General features: G+C 38.0%; 1 long non-coding RNA gene across 2 annotated transcripts in view; it reads left to right on the top strand.

Moving 5' to 3' along the window:
- LOC128592695 (uncharacterized) overlaps positions 1-17977 on the top strand; it is a 43694-nt gene that overhangs the window by 10507 nt on the left and 15210 nt on the right. The window lies entirely within an intron of this gene.

The following is a 17977-nucleotide window of genomic DNA, read 5'->3' as shown; positions in this document are numbered from 1 at the left end:
AGTGCACAGCTGACTTGGAGCAAGAAGTAAACCTTTGTTGCTGTCAGCCCATAAAAATTTAGGGATTTGTTACTGAAGAAGCAAAACTTACCAGTACAGGGAGGAACCAACCACCCATTGATAAGAAGCGGTACATGGAGAAAAGTAGAAAAAGATCAACAGTAATCTGAGGAATTATGATTAAAAGCTAGGAAGTAGGGTCCAGAGCTGAAGATGGGAACATGAACTTAGTTTGATAAGTTATTTAAATTCCGACAAATGCCTTCATTTATATTATAGTGCATACTGCTTAGGGGCTCTGAGGCCAGATGCACAGGTTCTAATTCCTGTTCCCCCGTTTCAAGTCATGTATTTTTGGTCACGTTACATAAAGTCTTCTTTAGAGTAATAAATAAGATTGTAAACTCATTAGCTAGAGTACAACGAGGATGATGTGTATTAATGCATAGTACTTCAAAAGGTGTTTGGTCTACATTATTTACTAAATAAATGCTAGTCTACTATTACTGTTAGAGGTCTTTTTTCATCCTCAGTATTCTTGTTAGAGGTGTATTTTCACCCCCAATGTCCACACTACTATGCTTTTGGCTTTCCCTAGACAATAAGAAAATTACCAGAGCTGTTAACATTAGTCCTGACCAATGGATAAAGGTCTAAAAAAGAATTATGAGGAGGCAGAGACAAGATGGCTGACTGAAGCGAGCTTTCCACAGAGGCTCCTGTCAAGAAGGAGAGTTAAAGGACACAATTTTAGCAAGTACCTGGTGGATTAGAGCTGCACCAACAGAGAAGGTTGAAGAACGCATATCAACCTTGCTGAGGTAAGCTGCAACCCCAAGGAGACAAACAAAAGATACAAAATCCATCACCAAGCAGACGGGAGTCCCTGCCCCATGAGAATGGCTCGGAGTGCCCCACAAACAAACAAGCAGAGTTAAAGGTCCGCCCCCTATACTCCACGAGAGAGACCCTCTAAAAACTGGACCTATCTCCCCTACTAGGGTGCTACAGCATTCTTGTGCAAGGCATAAAACTGTATATATTCTCTACCTGCAATTCTGAGCTCCCAGCACTCCACTCTCACTCTGAGGTCTGGAGGCCTGTCCCACAGAAGTCCAGATTCCTGGGTGATTTCTCCAGGGGTGTGGACAGGGCCTAGACTACAGCTGGTCAGTGCCGATTCTGTGGCATGGGAGAGAGGAGAGGATGGTTGGCTGAGAGGGAACCACACTGGAGTGGCAGTGCCCCGAGGCACAGAGAAACAGCCATTTTTGTCAACAATAGGGCTCACTCCCAGATATTCCGAAGCCACACCCCCTGTCTCCCTGGGCAACCAGAGGAGGCCGGGCATCTTCTCAGGTGGCAATCACTGCGTAATAGATCTGGGATAGAAATGCAGGCCCCGTGAGTGAAGCGTTTGCCTGAAGCAGTACAAGCCTAGGTGGAACATGGGGACTAGAAAACACACGCACGAGGCCAGGAAATTCCCAGGGCAGGGCTGACCCAGCGGACCACTTTACTGAGCCTAAGACATACCCGGCCCTCAGGGGATCGTCAGCCTATAGACAAAGGAAGGCAGGAGGCTAGAACTGACAGCTAACCAAATACAAACCTGCAGGAGCAAAGACAGGGCCTGAGATGCAGGCTCTGGGAACTCAAAACAGCTTCTCTTCTGCAGGGGAATTTAGACAGGACAGGAACAAATTCCCGCAAAGTTGTTCTGTTCTGTTCTGTCAGTAACATCGATCGGGGGCATGGCTGGAACTGAGTGAACACCCCCCAGCCTCCATCAAGTGCCCGAGGTTGTCAGGCTTCACCTCCCCCTGCTGGATAGAGGCAGAACGCAGCAGCTTGGCTGAGCAGATATAGATTTCCTTGTGATTCAGGCAGGTGCAAATCCCTGGAGTATCTGTTCACTAGAGGCAACTAGGTCACAGCCCTGCAGGGCTATCAGTGACTGGGTGTGACAGAGGTGCAAGGTGGGGAAGGAGGCATCAACCTTCCCAGACTAACCTATTTGCTGGCTGGGTCCTCCTGACTCCACGGAGCATCAGAACAAGTCATATCTGAGTTGTCACCAGACCCCTGCGATCCAGTTGCCAGAGACCTTTTAAATTCTCCCACCTGAGACAGGTGCTGACTGACACAATTGATATGGACCTTTTGAACTGAGCCAGTTGCCCAAGGACTATTCAAGTGGTGCCCTGGGTGTGTGGTTGTAGGAAGGTTTGATTTTCCTTTTCCAATTATTCCCTGTGTGTGTGTGGGGGTGTGTGTGTGACTTAATTGCTGGTATTTCTCCACAGCTGAAACTTCAACCCAGAGTAACTATTTCACTAGGGTCAGACAGAGACCAGCTGAAAACAAGACAGAACCACTTAGCCCCACCACACCAAACAGGGCCCCAGTTTCTCAGGCCATAGCACTGTACAGGTCCTCGACAAAGCTCCAGGGAAAAAAATCAAACGGTGTAAAACAATCATGGGGCAGAATCAGTAGAAAAACTCTGGTAACATGAATAACCAGAATACATCAACCCCCCAAGGAAAGATATGGCAGATGTAACTGAAGATCCCATTCATAAACAGCTGACTGAGATGTCAGAAATCAAATTCAGAATTTGGATTGCAAACAAGATTAATAGAATGGAGGAAAATTTGGAATTAGAAATTCGAGGAGTAATTCAAAAGTCAGAATAAGAAATTCGAGGAGAAATTCAAAAGTTGTCTCAAGAATTTAACAAATTTAAAGAAAAAACCACCAAAGATTTTGACACACTGAAGCAAGAATTTGCAGCCCTCAAAGATCTGAAAAATACAGTGGAATCCCTCAGTAACAGAGTGGAGAAAGCAGAAGAAAGGATTTCTGACATTGAAGACAAAGCTTTTGAAATAGCTGAAAATGGTAACAAATGGAAAAACATACCATGCTCATGGCTTGAAAGAATCAACATTGTTAAAATGTCCATACTACCCAAAGCAATATACAATTTTAATGCAATCCCTATTAAAGCTGCACTGTCATACTTTACTGATCTTGAAAAAATAATACTTCATTTTATATGGAATCAGAAAAAACCTCAAATAGCCAAGACGTTACTCAAATAAAAACAAAGCAGGAGGAATCAGTCTACCAGTCCTCAGACTATACTATAAATCGATAGTGATCAAAACAGCATGGTACTGGCACAAAAACAGAGAAGTAGATGTCTGGAACAGAATAGAGAACCAAGAGATGAATCCAGCTACTTGTCATTATTTGATCTTTGACAAGCCAATTAAAAACATTCAGTGCGGAAAAGATTCTCTATTTAACAAATGGTGCTGGGTGAACTGTTTGGCAACCTGTGGAAGACTGAAACTGGACCCACACCTTTCACCATTAACTAATGTAGACTCTCACTGGATTAAAGATGTAAACTTAAGACATGAAACTATAAAAATACTAGAAGAGAGTACAGGGAAAACCCATGAAGAAATCCATCTGGGCAAGTATTTTATGAGGAGGACCCCCCGGGCAATTGAAGCAGCTTCAAAAATACACTACTGGGACCTGATCAAACTAAAAAGCTTCTGCACAGCCAAGAACACAGTAAGTTAAGCAAGCAAACAGCCCTCAGAATGGGAGAAGATATTTGCAGATTATGTCCCCAACAAAGGTTTAATAACCAGAATCCACAGAGAACTCAAATGTATAAGCAAGAAAAGAACAAGTGATCCCATCACAGGCTGGGCAAGGGACTTGAAGAGAAACTTCTCTGAAGAAGACAGGTGCACAGCCTACAGACATGTGAAAAAATGCTCATCTTTAATCATCAGAGAAATGCAAATCAAAACTACTTTGAGATATCATCTATCTCAGTAAGATTAGCCCATATCACAAAATCCCAAGACCAGATATGTTGGCATGGACGTGAAGAAAGGGAACACTTCTACACTGCTGCTGGTAATGCAAATTAATACATTCCTTTTGGAAAGATGTTTGGAGAACACTTAGGGATCTAAAAATAGATCTGCCATTCAATTCTATAATTCCTCTACTAGGTATATACCCAGAAGACCAAAAATCATGTTATAACAAAGATATTTGTACCAGAATGTTTATTGCAGCCCAATTCATAATTGCTAAGTCATGGAAAAGCCCAAGTGCCCATTGACCCACGAATGGATTAATAAATTGTGGTATATGTACACCATGGAATATTATGCAGCCTTAAAGAAAATTGGAGACTTTACCTCTTTCATGTTTACATGGATGGAGCTGGAACATATTCTTCTCAGTAAAGTATCTCAAGAATGGAATAAAAAGGATCCAATGTACTCAGCCCTACTATGAAACTAATTTATGGCTTTCACATGAAAGCTATAACCCAGTTATAACCTAAGAATAGGGGAAAGAGGGAGAGCCAGGGGAGGGAGGGGGGAGGATGGGCAGAGGGAGGGTGATTGGTGGGATTATACCTGCGGTGCATCTTACAAGTGTACATGTGAAACTTAGTAAATTTAGAATGTAAATGTCTTAACACAATAACTAAGAAAATGCCAGGAAGGCTATGTTAACCAGTGTGATGAAAATGTGTCAAACGGTCTATAAAACCAGTGTATGGTGCCCCATGTTCGCATTAATGTACACAGCTATGATTTAATAATAAAAAGAGAAAAAGTTAATATAACTTATTAATAAAGTGATCATATATTTGATTATATTAAAAAAAAAAGAATTATGATGCCAGGAGCAGTTGCTCATGCCTATAATCCTAGCACTCTGGGAGGCCGAGGTGGGCTGATCACCTGAACTCAGGAGTTCCAGAGCAGCCTATAATAAAGCAAGACCCCGTCTCTAAACATAGGCAGACATTGTAGCAGGTGCCTGCTGTCCCAGCTACTCAGGAGGCTGAGGTAAGAGGATTGGTTGAGCCCAAGAGTTTCAGGTTGCTGTGAGCTATGACGCCACTGTACTCTACCAAGGGGGACAAAGTCAGACTGTAGTTCAATAAATAAATAAATGAATGAATGAATAAATAAATAAATAAATAAAAAGAATTAGAACAAGGCAAATGAAAGTCAGAAAAATGAGTCAAAATGCTCTATCTATCCCTTCATCCTTCCTTTCTATTCCTCTGTATATGGGCCTGTAAAGAAAAGTATAATTACCAAAGGTACAGCCAGAATTCAAATAGTTTCACTTTTTAGCTTAATAGCTATTGTTAACTTTTTATTGGAAAAATTTTACACATACACAAAGCTGGAAGGAAGTATATAATAAGCTCTCATGTTTGTAGTAACTACATAGCACAATCATCAGCTCATGACTATCCTTGTTTCATCTTTGCTCCCTCTTCCTTTCCCCACTAGATTGTTATGAAGAAATTCAAGATATCCTAGCATTTGGCTGAATGACTTTTAAAAAAATAGTTTGCTATTAATCTTTTTCTAAAAATAATAACATAATTGAATATTCTTAGAGTTTCTCATTTTGAATTACATAGCATCAAAAAATTAGAAAAACTTATTAACTAGTGGGTGGTATGTCAGCTTGTTAAAATACAATGTATGGTCTGTGATCATGGTCTAGAGCCAAGAGTCTGCCACACACACTTCCCATATGGCTTTAGGGCACTTTTTTGGGAGTGTAGTGGGTGTGAGCAAGATTTTTAAGAGTGGCACCTTATAAAACCTAAAGAATAAATCAGTGCCAAAAAAAATCAATTCATTTGATTTCAATATATATTTAAAGACCATCAAATATGCAATGTATTTCCTTATTTGAGAAAAAGAGGTGAGTTAAAGATGGTCCTTCCCTTAGAATCTAGTAAAAAAAAAAAAAAAAGAGATATATGTGTAGTTAATTATAACCCAAGATGATGTGAAGACTTTTAGCATAGAATTTCAAACCAAAGGGCTATTTTGCCACTAAGGAAATGTGAGTCATTTTATATTTGGGGAGATGAGGCTAAGAGAGATAGTTTCATAGAGGAAGATATTTTTAAATTTAATGCTTTTGAAGAATGAGTAGCATTTTTGACACATGAACTAGGAAGTAGGTGGGTGAGAATGGAAAAAAAAACTTTTTAAGAGATGTAAACATATATACATAGCTTATCAAAGGGAATGGATGACAATGTAGATCCCAATTCTAGAACCTTCTTTCCAATGTTATGTAAGTTCAAACAGTGTTTTAGAAACTTTTTTTCTTTAGAGAGACATCATCTGTTGGAAAACAAAAGTACTTTCTATGTACTGATAAAATTTTATGTACAAATCAAATAATAAAACATTTATGTTTATTTTATATAGTCTCATAAAATTAACGTCAGCGAACTATGGCCCTCAGTCCAAATCAGGACCACTGACTATTTTTGTAAATAAAGTTTTGCTGGAACAGAGCCTTACCATTCTCTTAGTATTGTCTCTCACTGTTTTAGGGCCACAATATTTGAATCGAATAGTTTTAAGAAACTAATTTTCTTGCAACATTTAATGTACTTACGGCCAGGACTAGAGTGAGGTGGAGGCACTCCCTCTTAATAGTACTTATATAATCCTGAGAAAGCTTCATTAAATTTTGTGTCTTAGAAGTCTTTATTGTACCTATAGTCATGAGCCTGTATTCATAATACTGTCTGGGATTTTTTGTTTTTTTTTTTTTTGAGATACGGTCTGCTTCTGTTGCCCAGGCTAGAGTGCCATGACATCAGACTAGCTAAAAGCAACCTTAAACTCCCAGAATCAAGTGATCCTCCTGACTTGGCCTCCTGAGTAGCTAGGACTACAGGTGTATGCCACAATGCCTGGCTAACTTTTCTATTTTTAGTAGATACGGGGTCTCACTCTTGCTCAGGCTGGTACTGAACTTCTGAGCTCAAGCAATCCTTCTGTCTTCATCTCCTTAGAATGCTAGGATTACAGGTGTGAGCCACTGCACCCAGCCCTATCTACCTTTTTATAGAAAAGTTTTTATAACCCCTATTGCAATGAAAGACATCGTAGCAGAAGATAGTCTTTTAGCATTTTTCCCTGAGATGAGATGAAATCTGTTCATTCTCCAATGGACCACAGTAGATGGGAGTGGCAGATTGTGAACACTCATTAGTTTATGGCAGTGGTTCTCAACCTTCCTAATGCTGCTGGCCTTTAATACAGTTCCTCATGTTGTGGTGACCCTCAACTGCTACTGTAGCAATGAAAATAATTTTATGGTTGGGGGTCACCACAACATGAGGAACTATATTAAAGGGTTGCAGCATTAGGAAGGTTGAGAACCACTGGTTTAGGGGAATACATCCTTGAATGGAGAATTTACTCCATCTTTTCTGCAACACATTCTGCAAAGTAATGGGGAAAGGAACTGTTTGTTGTTTGCATTGTGGAGTAATCAAATAGGATTCATCTTTTTGGTCTTCTCTTGTATTGTTTATGCCATGTGATAAAATTATCTTTTTTTTCCAGATATTTTCCCTACTTTACATTGTTTTAAACTTTCCATTATATGGGAAGATTACTTTGTATTTTATGCTTTGTGGGTACATGCATTAACTTTAGTAAAATTATTCTTATACAACATAGATAATAGAAAATATTTTTTAAAAATATACAGAATTAGACAGCAGAAGATTAGCCAGAATAACTGAAAGCTGATATGGAATGTGAATGACTTCAGCCCCTTCATCTTCTGCTGAGTTTTCTACAGTCCGTCAGGTTACTCTGAATATGTTCCTGGCTTCTTGTGTTTCTAATGAAGTATTTTTTTGTATGAATTTCATTGTCACTTCTGTCAGGGCATTTCTTTCAGAGAAAATTGCTTTGGAACAATGTGTTATGTGAGTTTTTAGTCCATCTTAACTGCTCTAACCATACAAAATATTTCACATTGTCAGTTTGAGGGCATCACATCACTACTGTGACAAACAATAGAACCAGGGACCAAGACAGAATGTGACTATACCATGAAAAATTTAAATTTATTTTTATGGGAATATACAGTACAAAGGAAGAAAAGTAACTTTCTTTCTACTTTTCACCATTTTTAACTGAAACTCCCTCTAACAAAAAGTGCATTAAAAGGAAAAAAAAAACAAAACAGAATTTAATTAACATGTGTGCATTGTGTATACAAGGGGGAAAACCTAGAGAAATAGGCAAGTCTCTAGAGTAAATCTTAAAAAAAGCATTTAAACTTCAGGATTAAATATCATCATTTTTTTCAATAAGAAAGAAGGTGTATGGGGAAAGGTCCAGCTAAGATAAAATGGGCAGGAAAAACACATTAGACAGGCACATGGTGTGATGTGTAGATGTAAGTCCAGGCCTTCTGCCTTGAATGAGCTGTCTCTAGTCATCCTCTTCTTGGTGCAGAGGAAAATGCCCTTACACATAAAGCCTTCCTTCATCAATGTAAATTTCTCTTACAAAAAGGTAACTTGCAGAGTTATTCCTGTCATTTCTGAAAATAATAAGCTCAAAAGAATCCTTATGCTAAGAGATGTAAGGTTACTCTCTGTAAACTCTGTAGGTTTACTGAAAATCACTTGTAAGATTAACAAAAAAAGACATACTTTTTTTTTTTTTTTTTTTGAGACAGGATTTTGCTTTGTTGCCTGGATGAGAGAACAGTGGTGTCATTTGCTAATTTTCTCATCTTTTGTAAAGACATGGTCTCCCTATGTTGGTCAGGTGGGTCTTGAACTCTTGTCCTCAAGCAGTCTTCCTGCCTAGGATTACAGGTATGAGCCACCATGCCAGTACTCAAATTTATTAATGTGTACACTGGAGTCTTTCAGACTGAAAACCCAAAGACAAAGGGGAAATTGTTCATTTTTACAGTTAGGGTCAACGAAGTATAGACAGCCATGTAGAAATATGGTTGGACAAGAAGGATGTGATCTAATGTTAGTAGACCGAGTAGGGAAACCTAGCAAGCTCTTCCTAGCCACTCTGAGTATACATTCCTTCTTTTTGGGTATGGGACAGGAGACTCTCTGAATAGGGTATCTTAACAAGGAAGGCCAGATACTTATTTTATGGCCAGTTTTTACACAGAAAGGTAAAGGGAAAATTAGAGCAACATTTTTAGGTTTTATGGGTGGCTTTTGGGAAAAGGGTTCTGGTTTCCAGGATCCACCTTGGGGAAGGGGAGATCTTAATTTCTATGGCTGGCTCCAGGGAAGAATAGGACCTAAAGACATGAGGGCAGAAGAAGGTCAGAGAAAAACTTTTGTTCCTGAACCTTTATTTTGAGGTATTGCTTTCTAAGTCCTGACAGAAACATATTTTGGGGGTGGCCTGTTCTGGTCTCATGCAGTCATATTTGGGGGTGGAATATCTTAAGCTTCATCAATAGCTACTCATCAGGCTGGGTGTGGTGGCTCATGCCTGTAGTCCTAGCACTCTGGGAAGCTGAGGCAGGTGGATGCCTGAATTCATGAGTTTTTAGACCAGCCTGAGCCAGAGTAGAGCTCATCTTTAAAAAAATAGCCAGGGGTTGTGGTAGGCACCTGTAGTCCTAGCTACTTGGTGGAGTGGGGGAGGGCTGAAGCAAGAGGATACTTAAACCTGAGAGTTTGAGGTTGCTGTGAGCTGTGATGCCACAGCACTCTACCAAGGGCAATAAAGTTTGACTCTGTCTAAAAAAAAAAAAAAAAGCTACTCATTTAAGATATTAAAATAGTTGGCATATTTTGAAACTTCATGAATAAATGTATGATATTATATAATACAAAAGGTGATAACATTGGGCAAACATTGGATGTCTAACAAAACAATGTAAGTAGTAGGAAATACAAGGGTGCTTTTAAGGTTTCTAAAGCATTCCAGAGTGAAAATAGTTATTTTTTATTGTTGTTTGTTTACAACAGTATGAAAAATAGATATATCAAAGAGAGTTGATAAAATAATTGTCTTGATGCTCCAGCTAAAGTTGGAGACTATAAATTCTTAATGGATCCAGATTAAAAATGGATCAGTGTGGATTACTAGAGATTATCAGTGTTCTGCATATAGGAGTAGGTAGTTGAACACATGAGATTTACTCAAGGTCGAGAAAGCAAGGCACAGAGAAATCAAAGTGTGGTTGAAAAATAAAATACACAGTGATACGCGTGCTATCACTATTCACAGCACGCATGTGAACTCCGAAATCCTGCTAACTAAAGTCCTGAGGAGAGGAATTCAAACTAGGGGGCCAAATGACTGGATAATGTTTACACATCCCACATGTTTCAGGAAGAAAACCACCCTTCCCAAACTCTCCAAACTCCATCCAGTGGTACACAATAGGGTGCTTATGTGGTGGTTAGCCCTTCCTCAAAAGAACCTGGCATAAGTCTCAGTAGGAGACAGGATATCAGAATAAATAGGTCATTGTTCCCTTCTATTAGGGAGACTCTGGTGTTCCTGTTGCTTGACAAAGACACAAGTGGCAGGAAGTGGGATTGCTTGTTTCATAGAGTTCACTTTTTAACTTCACTCCTCAGTTATTTCTTTTTAGAGTGGCTCCTTTGCTGCGCCCAACTGGGAAAAGGGTCTTGAGAACAATGCCATGGAGAGACAGGTTTTTCTTTCGTTCATTAACTATACATTATCAAGTCCTTAGTGGTTCCATCTGCTAAGCATTTTTAAAGTGGAAAAGTGAACAGGCAGTCTTGGGCCTGGCTTGGGGAAAATCTTGTGTTTAAAAGTGGAAATAAGTCTTGCCACCAACACCTATAGACCTGGAGAAGTCAGGCAGACTGATGGAATTTCTTCTTTTCATACTAAAGAGAGCACATTTTAACTCCTCTTCTATGTAAGATTTGACCTAAGAAACAACTGGATTTAGAAATTTTGGAAAGATGCCTGTATTAGTTTGCCAGGGCTGCCATAAGAAAGAACCACAGACTGAATAGCTTAAACAGCTCTTAGTAATTGTCTTACCATTCTGAAGGCTAAAAGTTCAAGATCAAGATGCCAATAGGATTGGTTTATTCTAAGACGTCTCTCCTTGGCCATCATTTGGTGTGTTCATTTGTCTACTTGCTCTGTGTGTCTGTGACCTCTTATAAAGACATAAGTCGTTAGATGAGGGCTCACCCATATGACCTTATTTTACCTTAATTACTCTATAAAGAGCCTATATTCAGATAGTATTGGGGGTTAGCTTCAACACAGGAATTTTGGAGGACACAGCTCAGCTCGTAACAATGCCTTTCCATTTCTTACTAGCGGAAACTCCCTTCTGGGCTCAAAAGTGAACAAATACACTGAAAGAAAAAATATATCTGGTTTATAAATATCACCTGTGCTCCTGATGGCTCACTTTATATCATAAGGAAAAGTCTTTTGACCATCCAGGTTAATGTGGAAATCACAGAGTTTTCTCTTCCTGAGCTTTGGGCTCTGAAACGGAGCTCTTCCTAGTTTCCAAGTTGCTGGGTCACATGCTGGTAAAAATTAACAATTTTAACACTAAATATTGAAAAAGTTGATAGGTAATTTGCCGTGTGTTACTTGTACTTTCTTGATACAATTTCTTCTACTTTCTATAACTTTTCTCTTTTCACCTTTGTTTTGCTGGCAATTACAAAGGGCAGTTTAACTGCGCCTCTGTCTTTTATTTTGTCACCTCAAATGATCTATGAAAGAGTATGAAGTCTAATTAAGGCACTAACTTTCTTCGAAATGTATTTCTCTGTTGATATTAAGTTTATCAACACTTACCTTCTTACTCATCTTAATTATCATTACTAGTTTCTTCTGAAAATTATTAATAAAAGGAATTTAAAATAACTTTGTCCTGTGTACATGGCAAGAATTAATTTTTTATTTACCATAGCATTTTATTTAACAATTTTTAGTATATAAATTTGAGAAGAATTTGGTATACGAACAACTGAAAATATGACAGTAAATAAACAGAAAAATAACTAGGTATTAGTCTAGGTTAGGTGGAATCCAGATAAAATAAAAAGGAATCAGCTTTATTCTTTTATAAAAGTACATAACTTTCTTTCTCTCAAGGTGGTACTTGGAGGCTGGAGAGGTCGTTTTCTGAGATAGCCTGATGCAGGATGGAAAACAATGATATAGCTAAGAAGTGATTAGAGAAATGTGAAGCAGTTCTTTGTAATCACTTGTTAAAATGTGGAAATCTCTCTAAAATATAAATGTGATAACCAGGTAAAAATGTATGCTGCGTAGTAGATAGCATATTCTACTCTTCAAAACTCTTGAAGATACAATCATCTCCTGCTCTCTAGTGCCTGCTGAGAGCTGGCAGTACAACCCTGCATAACTCCAAATCATAGGCGGGTCACTCAGGTGTTCAATTTCCACTTGAGATGAGGAATGTTAAAGTCAGAGAAAAAGAAAATAATTTCCCATCTATTAGTCAGCTAGCTCATTATACAGATTATGTTTTGGTAGCAGATTTGTGGAATGTACATACTTTAGTCACAGATGGAGTTGACATAATTTTTGTTTTATTGTATTACCACAGTAGACAGATTGAATAATAAATAAATCAAGGGTTATTTAAGTCCTCCTTCCATTTTGCAGATTTCCCAGAAAGTTCTTTTATTAAAGAGTCAATTTTGTCCTACTATTGTTTTGTCTACTTTTTATAAAATTATAATACTTTCATTATGTCCAATAATATGGATGTCTAAGGACTGTACACTCACATAAACAAAATTGGTATTATACTCTATATGTTTGTTCTTACAAATATTATAGTCTTCTTACAAATATAAATTACAATTTCTAAGTGAATTTCTTTTATCCTAACCTGATTAATTAATTAATTCTGTAAGAGTATGTTCTTTAAGGCAGGTTTCCCCCAGGAAAGTTCACAGAAAAATTAGGAGCAAGGTACAGAAATTTCCCCTATCTTTTTTGTCCTCCTAGCCACATGCATAGATTTATTTTTTCTTATAAACTAGTGATGTTTATAAGACCAAACTGACTAACCAAAGCCTTTGGGGGAAGGCACTATCTCTTGACATTTTCTGCTCTTCTATGGGTTACCTTTTGCTGGGTTAATTTGTCAGAGAGATGATTGGCATTTCAGATATAGGACACAGGATAAATACACTTCGAAGAATGAGAGAATAGCAAGAAATACAGAGTGTAGTGAGTCAAATCTGGTGACTCTCCTATACAGTAAGGAGGCATTTTCAAACAATAGTTGATACCATTTGTGAAAAAAATCCCAGCAGTTTTCTGTGCTCTGAGGATAATCTAAAACTGATTCAATTTAAAAACTGGGATATCCAATATGGTAGCTGCTAGCCATGTTTAATGAAAACTAAACAAGATTAAAAATTCAGGCCCTCATTCACACTAGTCACATTTTAATTGCTGTGTAGCCACCTGTGTCTAGGTGCTACCCCATTGGACAGTGCAGATATCAGCACAGCACTGGTATTATGGGAAAGGGGAAAAACTTTACGAGAAGGTAAATACGTGCTAAAAGAGGAATTAGCCAGGCATTGAAAATAGCCCATGACTGCTTCAAATTTGACCTTGGCTGATGCCTGAGACCATGAGACATTAACTTCTCTGGCCCTCCAGGATGCTAAGGATTGAGCGCAACATACCCAGACTTCCCCAAATTAGTCATTTCCTTTTCCATCAATATCTGAGCTCAATGCTGAATCCTCCTTGGAATGGGGTTATTATTACCTTTTATTTAATGAGATGCTCTTTATGAGGTGTTAAATCAGTTCGTCTATTCTCAAATTACATTCTGTAGTAGATCCCACTAAATTTAATCAAATTCATTAAATAGATATATTTGCTATATTCTACAGGAAAAATTTCCACTAAACTCTAAACATCATTTGGGTTAACATTAATGTATTACCATATCACAGGATTTTTAGTTTTAATGCCGAAATCTTTTAACTATATGCTTAAAGTGAATGGAAAACAGGTTTTAGGATTCATGAGTCTTGTTTTGCTATTCTAGCACACTTTCAATATTCATATGTGACAATTATTATATATTACTCCTTAATTAAATTTTGCTCTTGCTCCCATTTTTATATTTAATATTAGTGATTAAAAACACTCTTTTGTCCTGCTATCCAAAAGTAGGGCATTTTGGCTTTCATAATAATTACATACATAAGAGATGAAATCATTTGTTGGTTTTAAATGCCTTTAAGTTAAAATAATTTCCATGTGATTGAATTAGGCATGATCTCCACATTCATAAAAATGCATATGGCTGAAATTATACATACAAGACTTTAGATAAAATGAAAAAGTGTGTAAGTTTAGCCCCTACTAACATGTAAATTAGCAAGGATGAATTTTTTCCCCAGAGTTTCTAAAATCAAATTGCCCATAACTAAGATTTAACTTTAAAAATAAAAACAAAAAGTTGTATAATTTGGTAGCACTTACGAAGTGCTAAATGCCATATTAAATACTTCATATATAGTATACTACCTAAATTAGGGAATGGGAAACTTTCTTTTCTAAAGAACCAGGGAGTAAATATTGAATTTGAGACTTTGTGAACCTTCACATCTCTGTCACCACTACTGAGCTCTGCCGTGTGATGGTGAAGTAGCCAGAAACAACATTGAATGAACAGATGTGTCTGTGCTTTGTTTACAAAGACAAACCGTGCTTTGTTTACAAAGACAAACCGTGAGTGGAGGTGGAGAGAAGGGAACACTTTTACACTGCTGGTGGGACTGCAAACTAGCACAACCTTTTTGGGAGGAAGTACAAAGAACCCTCAAAGAACTCAAGCTAGACCTCCCATTTGATCCTGCGATCTTATTCCTGGGCATCTACCCAGAAGGAAAAAACTCCTTTTATCATAAGGACACTTGCACTAGACTGTTTATTGCAACTCAATTTACAATCGCCAAAATGTGGAAACAGCCTAAATGCCCACCAACCCAGGAATGGATTAACAACCCGGGAATGGTATATGTACACCATGGAATACTATTCAGCCACTAAAAAAAATAGAGACTTTACATCCTTCATATTAACCTGGATGGAAGTGGAAGACATTATTCTTAGTAAAGCATCACAAGAATGGAGAAGCATGAATCCTGTGTACTCAATTTTGATATGAGGATAATTAATGATAGTTAAGGTCATGGTGGGGGTGCGAGAAGGCGAGCAGAGAGAGAAAGAAGGAGAGAGGGGTGAGGAAAGGAAGAGCAGAGAGAGGGAGGGGGAGGGGGTGTTGTCTTGGTGTGTGCCACACCTTTTGGGGGCAAGACACAATTGTAAGAGGGACTTTACCTAACAAATTCAATCAGTGTAACCAGGTTTCTTGTGCCCTCAATGAATCCCTAACAATAAAAAAAAAAAAATTAGAAAACAAAAAGTCCCATAACAATCATCATTTCAAGATTTGTCATTTATTAATTTGTCATGTGCTAGGTACTTTACATATTTATCACTTTAAATCTTGAGGGCAACTTAGGGACAAAAGGGCATTATTCACACTTTAAAAAAGTAAAAACTGGGGCCAAGAAAGGAAATTAGACAAGTCCGTAGTCACCCAGCTCATAGGAGGCAATGCCTGTCCATCAATCCCAAAGCTCTTTCCCTATCTGAATAGCTGCTTGTAAAAAAAAAAAAAAAAAAAAAAAAGACAAATTGTGAATCTGATTGGGCTGAAGGTTGCCAAGCTTTATTCTAAGCTAGTCCTCATAAATAATGATGGCTGCTTTCTCAGGAAATGCCTCCACCATTGAAGATTGCTGCTAATGGAACGGAGAGAATTAAAAAATCTCTCTCGCCTCAACCTGGACAGGAAGGATCTACCCCTGCAAAGGTCTCCGTGAGTCCCAGAACTACTCCGTGTGCTGGTTCCACATGGAGCTCTGAGGAAAGGCTCATTTGAATATCCCAGTGTTGCCCATTTAATTAATAAGCATTTGGGCTAGGGTTTAACCCTAAACAATCCAATGCCAAAGCCTGCAAGCACCATCGCTATAGAAAGATAATTCTAACTGTCCCAAAGATTGTCCAGGGCTCCACCCTTTCCCATATCTGTTTTAGAGGGAGAGGCCTGTGCTGTTTTCATATTTCCCAGAATTATATCAGTAAAAGGGGTGGGGGCTGCTTCATAATTCATTCATTTATTTGTAAGTTATTAGAAGTATGATTTCTGGTTGGCTCAGATACTTTGTAAAGTTGTAGGAAACATCCAGCACTCATTCTAACATACTCGCAGTTAATATCTACTAGGAAACACAAATTAAACTGTAATGTAAAAACTTCAAACTTCTAAATAGTTTCAACTTAACCTGTACTTTCCCAAGGTGAACTAAATTGTGACAACATTTATTAGAAATTTCCTCATCCCAGAGCAAAGTGTAATTAATGAATTTCAACTGAGTGAGAAGAGGGAATTTGCCTTGTATAAATATCCAAAGAGCCAGAAAGATTTAAATCAAGTCTTGGGGTTCTCTAACCTTTATATTAATGCTATGCCTGAGCATGAATAATCAAGCAAGATTAAAGGCAAAGAAAAGAGAATTAAAATTGTGGGACATTTTCTGAATTCCTCCCTCAATACTTCTTTGGAATTGCACAAGGCCTATTATTTTCTCCTTTGTCCACTGATATGTCAAATCACAGAATGTTGTTAGACCAGTTCCTGGTGTCAAATGTTAAAATTCTATCCAATTAATGGGTCATGACATTGCTGGAATTAGTTCACGCAGTAGTCTCTGCAAAAGTACATGGCATACACTGGCAAGGGCTAGTTCTTTGCTGTTAAGGTAGTTCATTAATGTATTTCATTTGTTGAATGCCTGCAACTTGTTAATCATTAGAATGCAGTTAAGTATTTACACCCAGCATTATTCCAGAAAGGATTTAAAGCAATTTATTAGGCTACATATGAAATAGCAAGTAAGAAAAACGAGTCAGGAAAGTTCAGTGGAAGCAAAAGTGAGTCACGACACAAAAGTCACACAATGATGTCATTTATATTTGCTAGAGATGTGTCAGAAACTTGACTTGTGTTTTTGCTAGCCAATGGGAGGAATGGAACCCTAGAGGTAAGTGATTCACACTATTTGTAATGTAAAAACTATCTAGTTACTCAAGAAATGTACAATTCTATCTGATTATGAAATCAGAATTTTCTCCCATGAGTCTTTAGAGAAAGGATACCAGGCATGTTCATAAACATGATCTTAACAGTAAACACAGACAGAAGTTGTACAGAGGAGTTTATACAACACACCTCAGTATCAGTTCCTGGCATCTGGCCAAAGTAGAGTTAAGTTAAAAAAAAAAAAAAAAAAAAGACCTTCGTATTAACCTGGATGGAAGTGGAAGACATTATTCTTAGTAAAGCATCACAAGAATGGAGAAGCATGAATCCTATGTACTCAATTTTGATATGAGGACAATTAATGACAATTAAGGTTATGGGGGGGGAAGCAGAAAGAGGGACGGAGGGAGGGGGGTGGGGCCTTGGTGTGTGTCACACTTTATGGGGGCAAGACATGATTGCAAGAGGGACTTTACCTAACAATTGCAATCAGTGTAACCTGGCTTATTGTACCCTCAATGAATCCCCAACAATAAAAAAAAAAAAAAAAGAGTTCCTGGGACCAATGTGAAGGGATGTAAACCCTTAACTTTCAGATGATCTAGCTCAAACTAGGATTAGAGAATTTGTAAAAGGAGTTCTCCAACTTTATATCTGTAAGAATCACAAAAAATAAACAATGGATTGCTGTGCTCCTTCCTCAGAGACTCTTGTTTAATCCATCTAGAGTGGGACCCACAAATCTATTTTTTAACTCTCACCCCTCTTTCTTCCAATATGGAAGGTAGGTAGACTATTAAGGAAGGAACAGAGATTAAAAGTAACAAGGAACATTAATGAAGCATTTGGAGGCATCAGCAAGGATGGATCATTTTAATTTGAGGCTAATTGATCTGTAACAAGTCTTTTTAGAGGAATGTTAATACAGGCCTATTGGGCTATTCCACTAGACAGGGGTGCTCTA

The sequence above is a fragment of the Nycticebus coucang genome, chromosome 8 (assembly GCF_027406575.1).
Source record: "Nycticebus coucang isolate mNycCou1 chromosome 8, mNycCou1.pri, whole genome shotgun sequence".
NCBI classification, from domain to species: Eukaryota; Metazoa; Chordata; class Mammalia; order Primates; family Lorisidae; genus Nycticebus; species Nycticebus coucang.
The sequence above is the reverse complement of the archived record's forward strand: the minus strand, read 5'-3'. Positions and strand labels throughout refer to the sequence as shown.